General features: G+C 47.5%; 1 protein-coding gene across 7 annotated transcripts in view; it reads right to left on the reverse strand.

Annotated features, from left to right (window-relative positions):
• Window positions 1–5443, reverse strand: part of MEF2A (myocyte enhancer factor 2A) — a 243760-nt gene extending 238317 nt beyond the window's left edge. For 3 of the 7 annotated variants that reach the window (XM_040342342.1, XM_040342337.1, XM_040342338.1), the window contains exon 1: window positions 5055–5442. The gene's annotated coding sequence lies outside the window, so the exon portion shown is untranslated. Of the gene's footprint in view, window positions 1–2133; window positions 2507–5054 lie in introns of those variants that run through there. The other 4 variants (XM_040342336.1, XM_040342339.1, XM_040342340.1 and 1 more) reach the window with 3 other exon arrangements.
• Window positions 5444–5718: the final 275 nt, after the last annotated feature.

Raw genomic sequence — 5718 nt, forward strand, 5'->3', positions numbered from 1 at the left:
CTAAACAAACACCAAAAACTACTCATGAAAGTAGCAGTGGCTTAATTTTATACAATAAACAAAAAATCCTACAACCACTAAAGCACAGAAGCAAAAAATAAAAAAGAAAACCCTCTAAGAAATCGAAGAACTTAAAACTAGTGAATACAGATTTTAAAATAAAAAATATCTATAGTCAATATTTCAACGTAAAAAGTATGGGTTCAGTCAGCGCAAAACCGAAGTACAATCCTAATATAAGCAGCTGGACACTCAAGGGAAATATATAGGAATCCTTCGATGAATAATTAAACAAAAAAGCAGTGCAGCGCTACAAACGAAATAATAGGTAAAAAAATAAATACATAAAAACGAATTATTGGCAAAGGTAAACCGTAAAAAGTCCCAGTTCATATGGTATAAGAGCAAAAGATGACACCAAAGGTAAGTCACTTCCTTTCATGTCATCTTTTGCTTTTATACCATATGAACTGGGACTTTTTACGGCTTACCTTTGCCAATAATTTGTTTTCATGCATTTTTTTTTTTTAGCCATTATATAGTTTTGTAGCGCTGCACTGCTTTTTCGTTTAATATAGTCAATATTGATTTATAAGAATATAAATAAATAATAATTAAAAAAAAAGGAAGGAAGGAAGGGAAAGAAAAAGAAAATGAAGGAAGGGAGGGAAAGAAAAGGAAGGAAGGGAAAGAAAAGGAAGGAAGGGAAAGAAAAGGAAGGAAGGAAGAGAAAGAAAAAAGGTAGGAAGGAAGAGAAAGAAAAAGGTAGGAAGGAAGGAAGAGAAAGAAAAAGAAAAGGTAGGAAGGAAGGCAAAGAAAAAGGAAGGAAGGAAGGAAGAAAGAGAAAGAAAAAGAAAAAAAGGGAAGGAAGGAAGGAAGGAAGGAAGGAAGGAAGGAAGGAAGAGAAAGAAAAAGAAAAAAAAAAGGAAGGAAAAGAAAGAAGGAAAAAAAAGGAAGGAAGGGAGGGAAAGAAAAGAAAAGGAAGAGAAAGAGAAAGAAAAAGAAAAAGAAAAAAAGAGGAAGGAAGAGAAAGAAAAAAAAAGGGAAGGAAGGAAGGAAGGAAAAGAAAGAAAAAGAAAAAAAGGAAGGAAAAGGAAGGAAGGAAAAGAAAAAGAAAGAAGGAAGGAAGGAAAAGAAAAAGAAAGATGGAAGGAAGGAAAAGAAAAAGAAAGAAGGAAGGAAGGAAAGGAAAAAGAAAGAAGGAAGGAAGGAAAGGAAAAAGAAAGAAGGAAGGAAGGAAAAGAAAAAGAAAGAAAGAAGGAAGGAAGGAAGGAAAGGAGAAAGAAGGAAGGAAGGAAGGAAAGGAGAAAGAAAGAAGGAAGGAAGGAAAGGAAAAAGAAAGAAGGAAGGAAGGAAAAGAAAAAGAAAGAAGGAAGGAAGGAAAAGAAAAAGAAAGAAGGAAGGAAGGAAAAGAAAAAGAAAGAAGGAAGGAAGGAAAAGAAAAAGAAAGAAGGAAGGAAGGAAAAGAAAAAGAAAGAAGGAAGGAAGGAAAAGAAAAAGAAAGAAGGAAGGAAGGAAGGAAAAGAAAAAGAAAGAAGGAAGGAAGGAAAAGAAAAAGAAAAAGACAGGAAAAGAAAAAGAAAAAGAAAAAGAAAGGAAAAGGAAAAGAAAAAAAGAAAGGAAGGAAAAGAAAAAGAAGGAAGGAAGGAAGGAAGGGAAAAAAAAAAAAAAAAGAAGAAGAAAGAAAGGACGAAAGAAAGAAAGGACGAAAGAAAGGACGGACGAAAGAAAGAAAGGACGGACGAAAGAAAGAAAGGACGAAAGAAAGGACGAAAGAAGACACACAGAAAATATAAATATAAAAATAAAAAAAGAATCTAAATATAAAAATCAAAGCTCTAAAACTAGTCATGAAGCCATGGATCAATAACAATAATAAAAAAAAAGAATTACAAGTCAGCTAAAGCTCCTTGGGGGGAAAAAAACACCATCACCCACCAAAACAAAGCACATGACATGAATAAATAAAACGTCATATTATGTTCAGGGCTCCATGATGGAGATCAAGCATGCAGATATCTACAGAAATCACACATGGGTTCCTTAATAGAGGTCACACATTAGTAGATGTGGAGTTATGTGAACAGCCGGTCTAATAATGCTCAAAGAGAAGGAAATGAATAAATCTTATACCTTCATACTGTACATGTGTGCCCTCTGATGATCTGCAAGCCTTACAATACCATGCCGAGGAAGGGGAGAGGGAGCGAGGCTGTCCCAGCTGTACGGGGACATTAGATGCTTGAATGAGGCACAGACATTCCAGGAGATGAATCCCGATAAGATATCTGCCTCCACTATACAATCATTCCAGAAGCCGCACACCTCGTCTTCTTCTCACAAGCCTGTCCCCGAGGACCACGGCACATGACAGTCCCACAACACACACCGATGAGAAAACACTTGTTTCCATTTACACCGAGCGGAATATATTCCAGGAGATTCAGCTTTACCTGGATGACGTTCTGTATCAAACGCTGGGCATTTTTTTTGGAATGACGCGAAGATGTGACCAGGTGTAGATCTAGGACCAGATAGGAGGGATGGACCAGAACACCGGGGGGATCACCGGTCCTGGGGAGTCACATGTGACTCAATGGAAGGGACCATTCCAGGGAAAACCTGGAGGAGTCCCTGGAAATCAGGACCGGGGACAGCTTTACCAATAAAGTGACATTTTCAGGGGGAACGACATTCCTTCTAGAGCTGTCAGTCGTGACATTGGTGTGATGTGCGGACGGGGACACCCAGCACCTTTCTATTGGGGTACTCAGTACATGCAGGTGGGGGCACTAAGGACATGTATATGAGGGAAGCAAGGACACCCAAGACTTGAGGATGGGGAGGAGGGATGAAGGACACCCGGGGCGTCAGGAGGGACATTTCAATATGGAGACACTGGGGGGCACTTGGCACACCCAGTAATTGTGGATGGGGCACTTGGAACATATGTAGAAAGAAGGAAGGAAGAGAAAGAAGGAAGGAAGGAAGGAAGGAAGGAAGGAAGGAAGGAAGAGAAAGAAAGAAGGAAGGAAGGAAGGAAGAGAAAGAAAGAAGGAAGGAAGGAAGGAAGGAAGGAAGAGAAAGAAAGAAGGAAGGAAGGAAGAGAAAGAAAGAAGGAAGGAAGGAAGAGAAAGAAAGAAGGAAGGAAGGAAGAGAAAGAAAGAAGGAAGGAAGGAAGAGAAAGAAAGAAGGAAGGAAGGAAGAGAAAGAAAGAAGGAAGGAAGGAAGAGAAAGAAAGAAGGAAGGAAGGAAGAGAAAGAAGGAAGGAAGGAAGAGAAAGAAAGAAGGAAGGAAGGAAGGAAGAGAAAGAAAGAAGGAAGGAAGGAAGAGAAAGAAAGAAGGAAGGAAGGAAGGAAGGAAGGAAGGAAGAGAAAGAAGGAAGGAAGGAAGGAAGGAAGAGAAAGAAAGAAGGAAGAGAAAGAAAGAAGGAAGGAAGGAAGGAAGAGAAAGAAAGAAGGAAGGAAGGAAGAGAAAGAAAGAAGGAAGGAAGGAAGAGAAAGAAAGAAGGAAGGAAGGAAGAGAAAGAAAGAAGGAAGGAAGGAAGAGAAAGAAAGAAGGAAGAAAGGAAGAGAACGAAAGAAGGAAGGAAGGAAGGAAGAGAAAGAAAGAAGGAAGGAAGGAAGAGAAAGAAAGAAGGAAGGAAGAGAAAGAAAGAAGGAAGGAAGAGAAAGAAAGAAGGAAGGAAGAGAAAGAAAGAAGGAAGGAAGAGAAAGAAAGAAAGAAGGAAGGAAGAGAAAGAAAGAAGGAAGGAAGAGAAAGAAAGAAGGAAGGAAGAGAAAGAAAGAAGGAAGGAAGAGAAAGAAAGAAGGAAGGAAGAGAACTAAATGGGTCCCTCAGACCAAGTCTATGGGGGCACTCAGGAAAATTTGGGGCACTTGGGAATTTTAGAACATGCATACAGTGGGACTTAGGAAGTTGTATGTGGGGACACGCACGTGGGAGGGGGGGGGCCCCCTCGGGAAAAAAAAAGGATGGGGGAAGCCCTCGGAACACGCACGCTTTGGGGGACCCCTCGGGACACGCACGCGGGGGGGGGGGAGGAGGACCCCTCGGGACACGCACGCGGGGGGGGGGAGGGGGGGGACCCCTCGGGACACGTATGTGGGGGGGGGGGGCCCTCGGAACGCGCACGCGGGGGGGGCCCCTTGGGACACGCATGTGGGGGGGCCCTCGGAACACGCACGGGGGGGACCCCTCGGGACACGCACGTGGGAGGGGGACCCCTCGGGACACGCACGTGGGAGGGGGGGGACCCTCGGGACACGCACGTGGGAGGGGGGGGACCCTCGGGACACGCACGTGGGGGGGCCCCTCGGGACACGCACGTGGTGGGGGACCCCTCGGGACACGCACGTGGGAGGGGGGACCCCTCGGGACACGCACGTGGGAGGGGGGACCCCTCGGGACACGCACGTGGGAGGGGGGACCCCTCGGGACACGCACGTGGGAGGGGGGACCCCTCGGGACACGCACGTGGGAGGGGGGACCCCTCGGGACACGCACGTGGGAGGGGGGCCCCTCGGGACACGCACGTGGGAGGGGGGGCCCCTCGGGACACGCACGTGGGAGGGGGGGCCCCTCGGGACACGCACGTGGGAGGGGGGGCCCCTCGGGACACGCACGTGGGAGGGGGGACCCCTCGGGACACGCACGTGGGGGAACGACCCCTCGGGACACGCACGTGGGGGAACGACCCCTCGGGACACGCACGTGGGGGAACGACCCCTCGGGACACACGCACGTGGAGGAGGGACCCCTCGGGACACACGCACGTGGAGGAGGGACCCCTCGGGACACGCACGTGGGAGGGGGGGCCCCTCGGGACACGCACGTGGGGGGGGGACCCTCAGGACACATGACAGTCCCCCAGAAGTCAGGAAATGACAGTTGGCTCTGTAGGACAGAAGTTGGACCCATAGAGGACACATTGTATCTCTTCTGGAAATGGGAAGGAATAAAAACAATGGCAGCACATGGAGAGCCCCTCCCCCTCATAGAGCCCCCAGTATAGAGCTGAGTGTATACAATGTATACTCCCCTCCCCCTCTCACCTCAGGGCTCCTCCACCTCCGGACTCCTTCTCTCCTCAGCGGACCCTTCCTGCTCTTCCTTGGACGTGACCCTCCGCCTCAGCCGCTTCACCTCCTGGAACTCTGAGGAAGAGGGGGGGGGGGGGCTGAAGAGGGCGGATCACTCCGCGCCAAAGGCCCGGTTGATGACGTCAGCTTTCCCGAGCGTAGATCCCGCAGGAACGGAACGCACAGCCCCGCCGTCAAGGGGGTTGAGAGGCCCGATAGGGGGCCCGCGCTCCGCTTTGTCAGTACTTGTTAAACGGGGACACGAGCGCCAGAACGGGGCCACTAAGCTTGACAGTTCGCACGTTGGATTCCTCTTAGCAACCGGTGACGTCATCCACCCCACAGCCCCGGGCGATTGGCTGTGCGAGTGACAGGAGACCAAGGGAAGGGAAGGAAGGAGGGCGTGAATGACGTGCACTTCGACCAATGAGAAAGGCGTAGAGGGCGGGGTCAGCAGGGCCCGCCCATGTTCAATGTTTTTATCAGCTGTTTGGTAAGGTGTGCGCGATCCGCTGGGCGTAACCGGTCAGCTGTGATCAGGAGGCGGGGATCCAATCCTCTCACACTATTCTTAGAATAAATTATTATAATGATCATTATTTTATATTATTATATGTTATATTATTATATGTTAACT

This window comes from Rana temporaria, chromosome 3 (genome assembly GCF_905171775.1).
Source record: "Rana temporaria chromosome 3, aRanTem1.1, whole genome shotgun sequence".
NCBI classification, from domain to species: Eukaryota; Metazoa; Chordata; class Amphibia; order Anura; family Ranidae; genus Rana; species Rana temporaria.